Below are 18,452 nucleotides of genomic sequence, written 5' to 3'. Positions count from 1 at the left end.
TTATTTAATATAGACTATTAATAAATAATTTTTTTTGGTTTCTTTTATATTTTAAGGTGCTTTATTTTAAAGTAAATAAAAGCCTGTAAACGTTTAAACAAGAAGTTTCACATCCGAATAACTAGTTGAATCTATGCCAGTGAGAGGCATGTGTAAAATAACAGGCACAAACCGAAGTTGTAAATCAGGAAAAAATGATAATACTTCAAAGGTAAGTGCGAAACTTACCTTTGATATTATAATGAGATTCGTACATTTGCACATGAATGTATTTTGAAACGAACAGTTGTACCTTAACTACTGCAGCACGGATAAAACTAAGTTTCGGGAGTGAAAATTACTTTAATACGTTGTGGGTAGGTCTACGAATTCACAAAAACCTACGAAATGTCAAGATACGAAAACAGAAGGAACAGTACATTTAATTTATTTAATCTTGGGCCCTATTTTTCTGACTAGCCTAAAAAATACAAAATCTTGCAATGTATGCAAATTTTTGTGGTCCCGTGGCATGTCCATAGGCGTAATTTTTTCCATGACTGGGAAATGTCCTTCCGACATTGCAGCAGTACTACAACTTTCATTTCTCAATAACGTATTCATACCAGTGAGTTTCGGGGTCTCCACTACGACCCAGCAGAAACACCAATTAACTGAGGCAGTGTTATCACGCAGTGCACTGTGGGTGATATCAAGCAGAGAGGAGAAAGATAAGGGATCTTACTGTCATAGAGTGGCTTTGAAATACCCCCGCCTGTCCTCCGAAGAGGGAGATCACGCCCGCAAAGAGGCACCAATCTGAATGAAATTAACGTTTATTTTTTATTTTATTACTGTACCCCCCAGCTACAGAAAGTCATGTGATCCACTAGGCCTGTGTATGCTTTGTGAGAGTAGAATGCAGAACAATCTTGTTGATTTGACAAGTGGCATGATAGTGGGTGCCCATCCCTCAACTTTGTGGTTGCATTGACATTGCATTGTTTCCTGGGTGTTCCTGAAATGGCAACATTTGCAAAAAACAACCATTGGAAACCACAAGGCTGGCTTGTGTGCCCTACAGTAAAATTACAATCCCCGTATTTAAAAAAAAAAAAAAAAAAGAAACCCAAAACAAAATTAAATCAAAAAAGAATTCAAAAGGTAAGTCTCAATCAAAATGAAGTGTATCTAAAGATAACTAGTGTAATGAAGGTAAAGAGATGTTGTGAAACTAAAAAGCCCTATTTATGCATGCTTATTATTATTAGCCGATGCCCTTATCCTGGGCGACTTACAAGATATCACATTATTTTTACATACAATTACCTATTTATACAGTTGGGTTTTTACTGGAGCAATCTAGGTAAAGTACCTTGCTCAAGGGTACAGCAGCAGTGTCCCCCACCTGGGATTGAATCCACGACCCTCCGGTCAAGAGTCCAGAGCCCTAACCACTACTCCACACTACTGCCCTGCGTTCGTGTCTCTGGGTACTATCGCAGCATTCCCTGCCACTCAACCAGACTAATACTCATTGAATACGTCTGCGGAGGAACCTTTTGTTCGGAGGCAGAAAGGTAAAATACACTGTATCCATAGCAACCCATGTTCTTAGTTATACTTTACTAGTCTTCATTGTCTGTATTTTCTGCGTCTTGTGCAACGAATTAATGAAGATCTTGGCTTTTACATAATCAAAGACATGAGAACAAAGCTTTAAGCAAGTCACTGGTAAATATCAGAGCTGAAGTGCTTTTAAAAGCTGGAAGATCTCTGATCTTAACTTGCAAGTCTCAGCAGAGACTCGGGAACATAACACTGTCTAATGTTTTACCTTTTGTTAAACGCAGAGGTGAGAATTTAAATATAATCATTTGGTAGGCAGTATTTAAATGCTGCTGCATGAATCGTCAGGCAGCCTAATCTAGCTATAATAGGATCCAAAAGAGTACAGAAAGAAGTAAGAATCTGGCTTACTGATGGATCAATCCCTATTTGAGGTTGACCTTCTGGACTATTGCATCACAAAATGTTCTCAATTAGGACACGATTTGTCTTTAATACTGGAGGACATAGCATCCAAGGCAAACATAACACTCCTAAATTTCTAGTTATGTTGAAGAGAATTTAGAAATAGAGGAAAAGACCACGAAAGTAAGAAATCAGCAAAAACACAATCATACATTCTGATCAACCCAACTGGGAACATTGATGTAATATAGTTGTCTCTTTCAAAAACATACCAAGATACACAGTGTAAAGAAGCAGGAGAGCAAAGGGTTTAGGGTTTCTGTTCAAATTCTGGGTAAGCCAATGGCCTCCTTCTATAGCAATATATCAGCCAGCATGAGTTGCACAAATTGATCCCATTCTACAGATAACAGATATCAGTATATGTTGATTTAACAATCTAATTATAATCAAAGGAACAACACTGACAAAGGCTTCAACTGCATTTTGATAAAAAAAAAATAAAAAAAATACATTTTTTTTTTTAATGGAAATCAATTAAATGGTGGTGGATTGATTTTGGACTTTCATCTTCAACACCTTCAATTTCCTAAACAGTTGGGTGTCAATCCTAATTAAGAAAAGACTGGCAATTTTTTTTTAAAAAAAGGTTGCAATACTCTGCTAATCGATATACAGGGTTTGGATATTCACTGCTTGAGAGACCCAAGATGGAATGGCGGGGTGTTCAGATCAACAATGAGGTGTGCTTGCAGGTCTATGAGTGGAAGGTCTTGTGTTCCTGATTGTATCCAGCATCATTGTCTGTTATCTTTCAAACTATAATTAATGTGTTACCTATAGTCGAGGCTCTTGAACCTCATGGTTAATTAATTTTGAGCAGCTTCAAAGCTGTGTTTTTGAGGCCGTAGTTCATTCATTCAGCATTGTATCAAAAGGATGTATTTACACTAACAGTTAATTAATCACATGATATGCACTTCAACAACATCCCCTATGGGTATTTTATTTGTGTGTCCTTGTGTACCCCATAGTTTCTTCTGAACCAAAATCCAGCACTGTACATTGTCTTGATAAGCCACAGCATACCCTGAGTGATTTTATGTAAAAAAAAAAACTTAGAAAATAAATGATATGCACAATCAGCTAGGACATTTTGTTTCTACATAGACTATAGACCCTTACAGAATGATTGCATGTACATACCTGGCACTATTTATTGAGGTTGCCCACCAACTGATGAATGCGATCAGAACTAGATCACAGCCCACCCCACACACCCACAAACAACCAAAAATGAAGTGCTTGTTACAAATATCAGCAGGATGAAAAACAAATTACTATGAATAAGTACATAAGATGACCTCATAAATAAGCTAATAACCACTACCACAATAATTTCAGCTCTCACATTCAATAATGAGGCTGAGACTACAACTGCCTGCTTTGAAGGGTGAGCTATTGTTTCTGTAGCAAGAGGCGCTTCATTCACTGCAGTGTTCTAAGTGCCGGTGGCAGGGTGGATTGGGAATCAGCCATTTCGCTTTCTGAGGCATGTCTCTCTTTTTAATTTTGTGATTTTCTCAGCTCTTGGTTGAGGAGAAGGTTATTAAAAATAGTGTCTCTCAGTTTCTCAAATATAATTGGAGTGAAAACTGATAGGATTTCAATCAATAGAAGATAGTTAATCTCAGATCTACTTGTATAAATACATACATTAATAAGTAAATACATCTTCAGCTACTTTGGTCCTAACAGATGAAGATGAATAAAGTAAACTTCTTGCTACTAAGAAAAAATAAAAAAAGCCCCACTTCATTGTTAATAAAATGAAATAATATAACAAAAATAAACATATCCTCATTGAGAATATAGAACATTATTCAACAGTATTGACACTCTGTACTACTAGTAGTGAGGCATTTTGTATTTATATTTTGGCCCATTCTTTTTTTGTTGTTTAAATACATTGTGTGGTAATAAAAAGTACCTCACTATCTCATGGTGTGAGGATCCTAAGTAAAAAAATATTACCCCATTGACGGGATGATTGTGGATAATTAAAATACAACCTAATTTGCTTGGAGTAAAGGTGGGATCATATAAATCCCAAGCTCATATTTCTCCATAAAATCCAAACGTACATACTTTCTGCCCTGTAAGTCACTTTACATTCACATTCAAACTGATCAGTTTGCCGACTACTACCCCCAGAGGTTTCCTCACAACATTTCATCAGACTTCAGCTGTCTGATAGAAGGCTGCTAGAGCTGGAAGCTGATTGGCTGACATTACGGAATCATTTTCTAATATGGCACAGACACCTGCTAATAGAAAATCTTCATAACTGGATACACAATAAAAAGGTGCACACAAACAGATGCTTACCAATTATACTGAGCTGTGCTGAAGTTGCAGATTAAACATCACTGCCAGCATTGCACATGTTTATTATTTCCTACAGTAGATGATCATAATGGATTCCTGTTGCTGGGTTCCTGGTTTTCTTACTGCTATACAGATCTAATGTGCTATCTAATACAGTAAGCTATTGCTACTGTGCAGGGAATTCTGGACTGCTTTAATATATCTGGTAGTAACAGGGTATCATGTGTAAAAACTATATTATAAAAAGAAACAGACTTCAACATAAAAAAATGCAATTTAATTATTCACTACTAGCAAAACGCGATTTACCAAACAAAAACCTCTAGCAGTGCACTGCCTGCAAAAGCAATGCTATTACCATTACCACTGACCCAGTCGGAAACAAAAGACCATTCACTGATGAACAGCTAAACAAGCATGAGCAGTCTTTAAGAGGCAGAGAGAAAACTAATCTACCATAAATAATCTCACTACAGGTTGTTAACAGGAGATGTTTACCCTGAGAAAGTAATTTTAGCTGTCACATCATTGTTCCTATGAAAGGTCCCGTGGGTCAGTCGATACCTTTGTCAACTGAATGGTTTGCAGACTTTTAGATGTGTTCCAACCAGAGTGAGTCTGCTTGCTCTGAAAAAAGAGAAAACTAAAAGAGCATTTAGCTGTTAAGGTTAAACATTATTGACCGTTCTAGATTGCTAATTGGGAAAGTTTTACTGGCAAAGACACTAATAGGAGGAAAGAAACTCCATTGCATTAATTCTTGCCTCGTCTTCTAGCTCAGCTATGATAATGCTAGCCTGGATTAGAAAAAAGCAATAACCCCAGCATTGTCTATCATGGAGATGTGTCTTTCATCAAAGGGAAACGTGTCACAAGACAATACTAGACATCTTTTCAATTTGATATTTAAAGCACAGGACAGAAGCATTCCCATGACATCCTTATCTCTGGACGTAAAAAAAGGAAGCGTTTGACAGAATAGATGAGGTGTATTTATTTCATCATCTGCCAAAACACTGGATTTACTCCAAAATTACAGAGTTGGGTTAATTACTATTTTCATATTTCTCTGCATCTGTCACTACTAATAGGTTTATATCCTCCTTTGCAACACAGCACAGGGCCCCAGCACCCCCCACCCCATTTCTAATTATCACTACTTCAGAACCACAAGTAATTAAGATTTAGATTTATGATAATAACCTAATCATTTCCTCTTATACTGAATATTGTTTTTTACATAACAATGGAACACTGAGCACACTTGTCAGGCTAACACGTTGACAGATTTTGACAAACTGCATCGTACAGTGTTATGTCAAAAACATCTGCATTTACACATAGCCTACAGTAATAAGACAAAAACCTCATGTCTGCTATAAACAATTTATAGAATCTTGTTAAGTACGTCATATGATGCTGAAAAAACGCAAAAATGATGTGCTCTCAGAAGGCAGTTTGGCAGTGGCAGTCAAATCAATCCTTCAGCTGATTAATGACCTTGAAAGAAAAAAAAAAAAACACCAATTCAAAATCTAAAACTAATACCAAACAACTAAGGTCTAATTATTGGTCCTTTCATTAAACATTTGAATTGTTTGTTTCTGGTTTGGTTACTTTATGGAGTGTGTTTTTCCTTTCTGAATTTGTTTTGCTACTGACCATTCAGAATAGCAATGAAAATCTAGCCCAACGATTCTCAAATGCAACCACCATCGGGATTTTGTGTGGCCACAACAGGCCACCAGTAACCTCCCACCAACTCCTTTTAAACAGCCTGCCAACCAATCGGCACCACTATCCAGCTTGCATTCCCTGCAGTTCATGTTGCTTGCGTTCTGATTGCTCATACTGCTTCTGTTTCTGTTAGCTGCTATTGGCTAGCGTTAACGTCTGTATAATCACTGCATGTTGATTGGCCGAGCTTTCATTCTGATCAGATTTAATTTTGGCATGCGTCACAAATCTCCGCTCATTTTGCTTTGTGTCAGTGCTCTTTGGTTGAAGAGAAGACTTTATATAACAAATATTGCTGCACACTGATATTAGAAATACGTATCACAACATGTTTTGCGTCGCCAGAATTTGTGCGGCAGTTTCTAAAATGGCAAGTGATGTGTGGGATTAACATAAAAAAACAGGATCAACAAATTGCTGCTTCAGATTTGTCAAGTGAGTCAGTATTGGTGTATACAGATGCAAGTACGTCACTCGAAAAATGCTTCACGCTTCCCAAACACTGGCCCAACTTAAATGTTATGTATAGTAATCAAGGTTTTGTTGTAATCGTTTTTTTTTTAAATTAAGTTAAATTTGAGTTTTTACCTGCAGGTACAGCTAAGAAAAAGGAATAAGTAAACCTCAGTAATGCTATTACTTTAATTAAATTGTGTTTTTCCCCACTTTGTTTATTGTGCAGAAACTACAATGGCAGGGTGTGGCAAAGAGCCCACCCCTTGTGAATATTTATTTATGTATGTTTATTGTTTTCATTTGTATTATTATTATTATTATTATTATTATTATTATTATTATTATTATTGTGTTGTGTAGTTATATGCGTGTGGACGAAGCCGTCCGTCCTTAGTATTATTATTATTATATGAGACTGGCGAAAAAGCCGGTCTCATAAAGTGTAGTTGGCATGGATGGGATAAATCCCCATCCTGGGAAATTTCATGGGAATGTGGCTGGAGCCTTAAGATCATTATTGTTTAACACTAGCACCGCCATAGCCGCTTTTTGAACGGCTTTTGCAATTCAAATTTAAATATCTCCACGTATGTGAATATCTCATGCATGTCCGTTCTTAAGTGTTAATAAATATTTGAATTAAATACCCATACAGTGTTTCAGCTGCAGAATCTTAAAAATGCATAAGTTATAAGCACTTGCTTCTTCAATACAATATAGCCGACAATTTAGTCTGGGCTTTGTAATAAAATCAACGTCATTGTGAAATAACGTATTATAATCCTGTTGAGTGCTTGAAACACTGATGAAAGTCATTCTACACATCATAGATTATTATTATTATTATTATTATTATTATTATTATTATTATTATTATTTACACTACATTTATCAGGCAGAATGACTGTGCCACCCTGAGTGTGACGGTGCAAATTTTTTTTAAAAAATGTGCGTATTCTGAGCTCTGCACAGATCAGTGACCATTGGGACTGATGCTAAACGAAAGACTGTTGCATTTTACAACGCAACGAAGTACGGTGTGGATGTACTGGATCAAATGGCACAGCAGAATTCTGTCAAAGGTGGTACTCGCAGGTGGCCTGTGTCTGTTTTTTATAATGTTTTGGACCTTGCAGCCATCAACGCTTTGGTTTTGTACAAGGAGTCCACCGGCAACACAATCACTCGGAGGGACTTCATTTTGCAGCTAGCCCTGGAGCTACGGCAGAAACATTTTGATAAGAGACACGAAAGCCGGCTGGCAAATGCCCCTCAACCTTCATCCAGCGCTGCGCCCACTGGCACACAGAATAAAAGACAATGCCAGGTTGCTAAATGCAATAAAAATAGAACTTTTGATGCCTGTGCCCATTGTGAAAAGGCAAGTCTGTTGCAAATGCACTGGTACAGTTGAAAGGAGTGTTTTCGCATAGATCATACTTAGAAAGCTGTGATAGAACTCTGAACAGACAGTCAGCCCTTGAACTCTGTTTCACTCAAAGCGCGTTCATGTTGCATAAGTTATGTTATTTTTTATGCTATTTTTATAACTAGTTATTTATGTTTTATAATTTTATATGTACTGTGACAGGGAACTGGGTCGCTGGTTCCTTCACAAGTGTGTGCCTGTGAAAAATCAGCTGCGACGCGCAGCTGGAAACGCGTTGCTAAGCAACCAGCTGAGTGGCAGACTTGCCCTGAGCTAAGATGATCGGGAGGTCTGGATTGGCTGGGAGGCGTGCCTGGGGATGCTGCGCAGAGCTCAAAAACCGGCTGCACTACAGCTCGGGGCTGCTGCAAGGCCATTGCTGTACAAACGGGCGCTGAGAGGGTTTGTTTACATCCAGGAGGGAAGCCACTGCTCTTCGGGAACTACTACTACAGAGCCCTTTAACTGCAAGACGGGGCCTGTGAAGGCGATTGCCCAGCCAGGACCGTCAGAATGACCCGGTGTCGCTGGGAGGCCAGGACTTCAGAAGCAACAGAACAGAAGTAGGTCAGCTTAGGGGATATGGATCCCAAACCAGTATAGAGAGGGTTACCATAGAGTAGTAGGGTCCTGGAGCGGGACGTTCCTTTTAGTGGGCTAGCGCTCATCATTTTGTGCGGCAAACTTTTATTTTTAACTTTTGTTTTTGTTTTTATTTCTTTATTAAATGTGACACTACCATTGCCGGTACCCTAGTGTCAGCTTGGTGTTAAAATTAAATCTGTGCACCTGGTCAGTATTTTCTAGTGACTACCCACACATGTAACACGTCACCCTGTTACATGTGCATACAGCTTTCTACACCTGTTTACACAGAAGTTTGTTGCGTAAAGTTTATTTTATTACAGTTTTTCATGTTTATGTATATGTGCTCTTTTTGAAAAAAGTAAGAAAAAAGTTTAATTTTCAATGTAAAAACGGTGTTTCTACTCTGTAAATGTTATGTATGATGTTCATAAATAAAAATATTAAGTTGTATCTGATTGTTTGTTTTTCATTTTCATATCGAAGCTGTTTTAAAATGGAACCTCACATTTTGCAAGAGCGGCGGTTGTACGTAGTCCGAAATCCCTGCAGTTCTAGTGCTAGGGGGATGGTCTCTGAGATGTATTTGCATCTACTTAAAGCCTCTTACAAGTCTTGTCCTTAACTGCTTTATAGGAAAGAGATTTGGCTATAGTTGATAGACCAACTGAATGGGAAGCAGTTTGGGCCAACATATTTGGAGCTTCAAAAAACCCTAATCACCAGTTAATTAAGTTCAAGATTTGCCATAGATCTTATTTAACCCCTAGAAGCTTCCTTATGGGTATTATTCAGAACCCACACTGTGGGCTTTGCTCTCTTGGTGTTCCTGGTACCTTATTACATGTTTTATGGGAATGCTTCTGTGTTCTAGGGTCGGGTGGCTTCTACTTTATCTAATCTGATCAGAAGGGATTTACCTTTAGAACCACTACATTTGCTACTTAATGATGACTCTGATCTTCATTTATCTGAACGCCTGTGTAACATTTGGCTGGCTGGTCTAATGGCAGCAAAAAAAATGATCCCCCCTCACCAGTTACCTTTGCGACAATGGCTGTTTAATTTTGAAGAGATTATTCTGTTGGAACTTTCTACAGCCTTAATAAATAAAGCCAAATCATCCACGCTGGTAACATGGGGGGAAGCAGCAGCTGAAGTATCCTTGCTGTTGGACTCTGCAATAGTTTGAATGAGCTCTATGTGCTTTTGTTGTACACTGTATTTTTTTTTTGCTTTATCTATGGGTCCAGGGAAGTTGACTGGTTGCCAGGGGAGGTGGGAGGTAATATATAATATACTGTATGTCATTCGGTTCTGTATGTCAATCCTGAAGAACAAATAAAAATGTGATGTTAAAAAAATAACTGAATAATTACAAGTCTCAACTTCTGTACCGATAACATTGTTCACTGAAGGATCATATGTAAACAACAGATGAGCTCAAAATTAATCTTGTTGTATCATTCTTTTTTTACTAACTTTCCTTGTTGTAATGAATACTTAGCTTTGCTTAGTACTGCGTAGCGGTCTTTTCTTCTTCCCAGCCGTATTTCCAGTTCTCCCATCTGTTTCCTTGGTCCAGGATCCTGTACTTGCTTCTCCAGAGCAAAATGGCAGCCCTGGTCCCTTCCAGTGCTTCCCTCGACTCCTCTCCTTCCTGAACTTTCAGTTCCTCTTTTGTGGTGGGAACCGTAAGCCGTGCAACGGTGCCCATGATAAAATTATTAAAACAAAATGACAGCACACATATATAACCCAGCTATTTGGGTCTTCCTTTGGGTAATTAATATAAAGTTAAAAACCACATGTGTAAAATATAAATAACAATAGTATATAGTGTCATAAAATACAATAAAACAGTGAACAACTATTATGAAAAACTGTAGTAATTATAACCATAAAAACCACTATGTAATAAAACTATTATTTTGGGTCCCCTGTGACATTAATATCAACAGTGTCCTTTACAAGAAACACATTAATCAAGATTAATTTATAGGCAGTATTAGCATGATGGCAGTGGAAATCTCCAATCTATTTCCATGTGGGGAGAAACTGACTCTTGTATAAATGCACCTTTAATCAACCTTTACAAACAGGGCACCTCTGTATTTTGTTACAAACAATACTGCAAAATTCTAGGTTCCTGAAAGATGACAAGATGATTAATTTAGACAGGAGCTTAGTAAAGATCTCGGTGTGGGAATAAACAAGAGATAGCTCATAGTCGCACTTTCAAGGAATGGTATATTTCACCAGGCAATATCAGAGATTGTACACAAAATAAACAAGCTATTTAAAATAGTGTTGACAAGTTGTGGTAGCAGTTATGGTTCTTTGGGCCTCATTTACTAAGCAGCAGTAATTTGGCCAGAATTGTGGGGAAAATATGTTGTATTAATAGGTTACAGAATTTGAACTCAATTCAACTGTTTGACACAATGTTACAAGATTCATCAAGATTAATTGTTACAACGTGACCTCTCAAATTTGTTAAAGCCGGAAAGAACCTACAAAAATATGTACATTGTAACTATGTTTAGTTACAATTTTAGTAACTATGTTTAATTACAACTGTGATGAATCTTGTAATGTGTCGCACAGATTCAATTTACTTCTAACACTGTTTGATCAATAAAGGTATTCAAAGGTCATTTGGTCAGGTTTTTTCAGTAGTATTGTTATATTCACTTAGGGCTGTATTCTGATCACAGTTCAAATGTGAGGTTTTGAAATAGAAGCGCATCCATTTGCAAAAAAAATATTTGGTTAAGGCCACAGGCACCATTTATTTGTTTGTTGCTATTGAGTTTTATCTTTTAAATAAATGTTTTTTAAGGCGCTATATGAGGTACCCATAGCTGCAGATTTGCACCCCTGAGCGTTTTGCGCACACGTAACGAACACATTAAATCTCACACTGCACATTAAGTCTCATTGCAGTCCGGTTGAGCGTGGGGCCCCCTAAAGGGTGGGGGCCCTAGGCGACCGCCTCGCTTGCCTTGCCTTAAGGTTGGCCCTGGCCATGGGTTGGCATTAATTTCGAGGCGTGTTATCATTAACATATTTGCCGAAATTCTGATTCTGATGACAACTCAATGGGGTCCCAAATAAACAACTGAGACCTGTGTTAAGACCTGCTGAAACCAGGTTTATTTAGTGCAGCAATGACCATATGGTAACCATGTATACAGCTGGGTTTTTCACTGGAGCAATACATTGCTTAAGGGTACAGCAGCAGTGTCCTGGTATCGAACCCTCAGTGTACATGTATAATAAGTTGCTTTCATGATTACAACTTCAGATCCAAGTTCAATTGTAGGTTGGACCAGTTTTGTTTGTTTTGTTTTTTTGTTTGAGGTTAAGAATATATTTACATTTTACAACGAATGTGAGTTGTGCGAGTTGATTCACTGTATATATATATATATATATATATATATATATATATATATATATATATATATATATATATATATAATATACATAATTAGTAGCCTAATAAATAGGAGGGCATATTAAAATAACATTAATGTGTTCTCTGTACACATTACATTATCTAAAAATACAGATATGTACATTAGGCTCAAACAGTACAGTAGTAAAATCAAATGAATACCTAGCAATTTTTCTTTTTTTTAAACTTACATGTAATACAAAACAAACTATGCTGATGCGTTGTAGGCTCCACATTGTTGTAGGACACACAGATAATAAAATATTTGAAAATGAAACTAAATTATTTCAGCATATTTTCTTTCTATCTTAATTTAATTACAATTATCCCAAAATAAATCATAGCGTCACATTAAGACGTTATGGCTATACAGGACCTTAAATATCTGCCATTTCAAATTGGTACACAGATGCCATATCCATGTGATTGGCAAATGTAGGAAAGACAGGACATAGCGATGGTTGTATAATTTAGAAATATCATTGCTCTCCATTTTTGAGCCATACATCATAAACTTAAACCATTCAAAATGGTTTCAGTTCGACCATAGCCTTAGGCTGTACAAAAGATACTGTGGGAGAAAAAGGTTCAAAAGCAATCTCATGGGGATCATGAGGATGTGACTCTGATAATGCTATAACTCCTGGAATATAGGCTCCCCCTCCTCCTTAACATATATACAGTAAACTGTATTTAAGAACACAGTTATAAAGTCATAGTCAATCAGCAGGAGATATTTCAACATTGTATTGTAATAAGACCTAAAAAGCAATACACCTTAGTGAGTAGCAATAGCTGACTAAAGGGGAAAGGAAGGTTGGCACCTTTGGTCATATAGAGTGCTGGTATAGCTTAATGTGACCACAGCTCTCAACAAATTCTTTATTAGGCACATTATTTTCTCCAGGCATAATTGTGGACTGCTAATAATTCTTTTCAATCAACAACTTGAGCAAATAGCCTTGATGGAATTGTTATATCACATTGTCAGTTTTTTCGTCATAAAAAAGACAAAAATATATTATTATTATTCTATATTGTCCAACTAATAAACAATTGTAATATAGAGTGGCCCCCCTATAATGAACTTTAGAAGTATGGCTAGGGTTAACGGCTGTCGTAAGGGGAAAACATTACATGATCAGATTTCGACCATAGCCGCTTATATAACGACCATTGCTATTCATAAGGGACAACTGACACGTGTCGTTAAGCCCCAAGGACATTAGTTCCTGAAGGAATATTTTAAACTTATTGAGATGAAGGCTAACGAACACCTAATTAGCATAAAGTTCTGAGCGTCAACCTCCTAATCATAAACATGAACGACAGTAAATGCTTTTATGTGTTTTTGGCACCAACCAATAATTTAAAAATAGAATAAATCGAGTCTGTTTCTGTGCATTTCACATCAGATCAGGATCAGATTGTGATTTAATGTGTCAGTTTCACAGCTCAGAATTGCTGTTTCTTGAGTTAATAAGGTCCAGACAGGCTTGGGTCAACAATAATTACACTGCGATCAAATCAGATTACCAAAAAAGCATAGTATGTTTACAGCTGGGCTGTAAATATCACATACTTTATTTGCATCTAAAACAAACATCAGCTATTAAACAATACAGAAAGGGCATATGGGTGCATTAAACTATGAAATGGTGAGCAGTACAGTACTAGGGATATATCACATACTGTTCAAATACCATTTAATATGCAATACCTTTTACACACAATACTGGCAAGCTAAGACAGCATAAGAGCTATAACTAGTAAAAGCAGGGACACATTTGATATATTTTTATTTACGATTTCAAATTCATATATTGTACATTCATCATTAATCTTACAAAGCCCCAATGAGCACAACTGATGAGCACTTTTACGCACATAAAACTGAAGCCTTTAATGTGTCCTCATTGCATCAAACCAGGAAGCCAATGAAGCAGTGCAATCACTTATAAAAGTTTACTGCACTATACTATGTAAATTACACCTTGTTCGCAACTGTTTTTTTACTTGGTTAAATAAAATAATTTAATTTAATTGGATTTTAACAATCTAGCAAAGTGTAGTAAAGCATGGTAAATCACAAAATGTAAGGTAAAGCATTTCAATCATGGGAAAATAACTGTACACATTTACCATGGTAAACTTTTATAAGACATTGACAGATACTCCTGAACAGTATATTAGTTTTACAATCCACAGCACTTAATAAGATGATGGAGTTGATTATGTTATTGCTTCCTGGTCCCTAATCATTTCCTGTTGTGTATGTCAGTTTCTTTCCAAAGATTTAGCCTCAACTAGCACACATAAAGTGACTACCTCACAGTAATACCAACAGAATGATTTTGTGATATTGTGTGCTTCAGTTCACTCTGGGCATATATACAAATCTGTTTACATTCACACATAATCCAGCTACTGCATTATAAATCCTCTACTTCTGCTAATCAAAGACAAAGTGAAATGAATCCTGACTGATGCAGTTACCACTGCATGTTCTACTGTTCCTGAGCAGATAAAAAGCAGTGCATCAGTCACTTTGAGACCTGGGAATAAATATGGTCAGAAAGAGAAAGTTGCAGCAGGGGTGGTTATAGCACTGCAGTGTTTCACAATTCTTATATGAGGAAGAACCTTGTAAATTACAACTTGCTACTGACCGTCTATAGCAAAACAGTAATTTCCTGTTTCTTGATTAAACTGTCCAACTCTCCAGGCTTTGAATTGATTACAAGGGATGTTCCATGACCACCAGTATCTTTGGATCTTGTCTGCCTGCATTGTTAACAAGTGATACAATAGCAATAATAGGAGTGCAGGCTCTAAAACCCACACCCTGTTGTTTTCTCAGCCAAAAAAAGTGGCCCAGTGGAAAGACAGGACTGTACTGTGTTTTCATTTATAGAAGATTCATTATTGAGGGTAGTTTATGGCTCTTACAATGTTGGGAACAGCAGTCATACAATATTAGTCCTACTTAATTATGTGTAACTTTGGGGTATTTGGAAATCATACTTCCAGTGCTTGTGCTTCTTTAAGAAGCATAGTGGTAATCTTTGGAAGAACATCAGACTGCACAGTGTCAGAAGCCCTCCCAGGTCTTCAAAATGTTCCAGGTTTATAAAATAGTGAGCGCTGCAGGGACATTAAGAGATAGAAGTATTGCAAAACTCCCAGTGGCACGTTATTCCGAATTCTTGTTCAGCCCTTCCCATAAATCATCAGCAGCAGTTTTTTTTTTTTTTTTTTTTTCTTGCAAGCTATCTGAAGAAACCCGGGTGTCATGGAAGGTTCTTTTGTGATAAATGTGCTTTCATAGATAGTTACATCTCACTGTATGCCACCCCCCCCCCCCCAAAGAAAAACAGTTGCATTTCCTGTGGCTTATTAATACTGCTCACATTTATTGCTGTACTGGCATTTTTGTTGAATCATGTAACAATGCTAATACATTATTCTCCAATGTCTTTGTAAGTAAATATCTAAAGCTATAAATCTGTTCTAGCTCTTTGTACTCACTTTATGTTAGAGGTGACTGGAGATGCACACTCACAGATACATTAAGTTTTTAGCAGTTATAATGAAGGTAAGAATAGAAGAAAATCTTTCATAAGCCAGTTTATATGGGTTTCTAATGCTAAATCAATAGTGCTATTTATCTATGAATCTGCCACCTATATCTACATAGCCTATGTTGGACCATGAAGTAAGTAATACATTTGTTCAATTCATATATATATACTGTATATATGTGTGTATAGGGTGAACAATCCTGGTTTTCCATCAAAGTCCCGACATTTTGCTCAATTTTTAAAAAGTCACTTTTTCAGCCACTTCATGTAGCGTGACACACTATAAATACCTTTCGTCAAAATAACGTAATCAACCACTTTTAGTTTATGGCACCTGCAGTGAAATCAAAATTAAAAAAGGTAGGCTAATCAAGAACATTATTTTTATAAAGTGATTAACACAAGCGTACATGCTTATTACTCAGTGCACCATGCGTTTTCATTTAGTTTATATTCAATATGAATCTACAATTGTGTACTATGGTAATTTTGTAGCTGTTCAGTTCTGGCAGGATAAACCAAATCCACCAGGATAAACCACATCAACAACGTCAATAATTAAAGCCTGACGCAGTGAGTAAAGAAAGAAAGAAAGAAAGAAAGAAAGAAAGAAAGAAAGAAAGACGGAAATGCCAAATGTATTTTTTAAAGATTTAATTTATTATTATTATTATTATTATTATTATTATTATTATTATTATTATTATTATTAAGCTCAATATAAAAGTATGCAATATGTATAACACAATACATGTTAGCCACAAATTATACACCCAAGAGTATACTGAAATTAGCTAGCTGCTTAAAAAAAGAAGAAAAAAGATAATACAAAGAGTGAGAGGATGGTTTAATTAGTCTTATCAATTATTTAACAATGTGTCCCAGTTTTGAGCTTTGAAAATCTGATCATTCTCAACAAAAAAAGTGCAGGTACTCATATGCGCAGCCGGGTGTAAACATTTAAAAAATTAGACAATTTGAGTGCCAATGAATAAATACTGCAAACGTCTTTATTAATGAGCTATATGCTTCTTATAAACTCTTAATTAATGATAATGAAACCTTCACTTAAGAATAGGGGCTGCAAAACTCTTTACTAGTGACCAACATCCTCCTAATAAGCCCTTTATTGGAAACAAAGTCCAACTCTGGGATAGAGTGTTATCCATGCATGGCCCATCAATAAGCTACTAACAACCAAATGAGCAAGATGGGCTGAATGGCCTCCTCTCGTTTGTAAACTTTCTTATGTTCTTAATTAGTCACAAATAAGTACATAATAAATGCATAAATGCTTAAAATAAAGTGTTACCATAGTGGCTTAGGTAAAACAACAAATAAACCAGGTAAAGTAGGCAAACGTTTCGGCTAATGCCTTGATCAGTATTATCAGTATCTCCAAATAAAGATACCGATGAAGGCAATACAGTAATCCAAACTTTTTGTACTGGTGTCCCCATTTTCCTTTGAGTTTAGGTTAACCATGGGAATCCTGCATAATCTTCACCATGTGGCCAGAGATGGGATATTTGTATCTGAAACCAAGATGAGGCAAGCACATGTTGTAAAAGTTCTGATTTGCATGGGATAAAGTGTGCTCTGTTTACTTACCTTCAGACGTTAATATAATGTTTCTGGCAATTTACATAACTGTGAATGTTTAGGTCAGTATTGTCAAACAAAGCTACTGTACTGTACTTATGCTCTGTTCAATTATCAAAGTGAAAATAGGCTCATCTTAACTGACTGCATTGCTGGCAATTGCACGCTGTGCAGTTTAAGCCCTAGAAATATATACAGTAGCACTTTTTTAATATCTTAAATTGGCAATTGAAATGGGCTGTTTTCCAGTTTATTGGTCCAAAGTATTAGATATGAGGTATAAAGTACTTTCTTATCAGCAGGAAGCACACCTGCAGAGTTGAAATTTGTTGTTATAAAAAAAAAATGGTTTTACAGTAAACAACCAACTTTGAAATTAATAGTTTAGTTTTGTCATTAAATCCTTCCATCCATAAAAAAACACGGGCAGATTGCCTCAGCATATTAAAGCCTCATCTCAGCTCATCTGTTTATTTTAATGTATCTAGTTTATTGTTCAATAATTTGTGCCTCTTCATTTTTTTATCCTTAATATACCCCCCCCCCCCCAAAAAAAATATCCTTAATATATATATATATATATAGTGACACTTGTTCACCCCCTACAGAAGGGACAGCTTGACCATGCTGAAGGTTTGATGTGACACTGAAATGTTAAAATAGTAATGTAGTACTATTGTAAAATTTTAAACTGGAGTTATGCTTTTTTTTTACTTGTAGAACATACATGTCTCTTACGCAATGGAACTACTTTGGTCTGTGCAGTTTTTGATGCTGAAATGCATGATTTCGTATGTATTAAAAGAAAAAGTCCAAATTTGTTCATACGTCTAGTTGCTGGCATTAAAGCGTTGTGTCTGCAGACACCAAATCGTGGGATCAGAAGAAAACAGATTTGATTACTATAGCATTAATATAAAAGACAGATTTTCATCACCCACCAATAAACCAAGCCCTTGACTTCCTTAAGTTATTGCTCCTTTGGTGCTGGGTTGTGTAAAAAGTTCCAAAAGAAAAATTCCTTTAGTGGAATTCCTAAGTTTTATAGCCACTTCCTGCAAACACATGTGATCTCTGTTCCTGCTTATCCCAAGCCTCTGTCTTTTTAAATGTTGTATCTAACAAAAATATTTGTAGAAGGTTTTATACAACAAAACATTTCTGCCTCTTGAATTTTCCAGACTTCGCAAAATAAGCTACTTAACAGAAGTCTACTATTAGAACTATACAGGAAAACTTATAAACAGAAGCAAGGTTTAAT

This window comes from Acipenser ruthenus, chromosome 5 (assembly GCF_902713425.1).
Source record: "Acipenser ruthenus chromosome 5, fAciRut3.2 maternal haplotype, whole genome shotgun sequence".
NCBI lineage: Eukaryota > Metazoa > Chordata > Actinopteri > Acipenseriformes > Acipenseridae > Acipenser > Acipenser ruthenus.
This window is presented reverse-complemented; position numbering follows the sequence as displayed.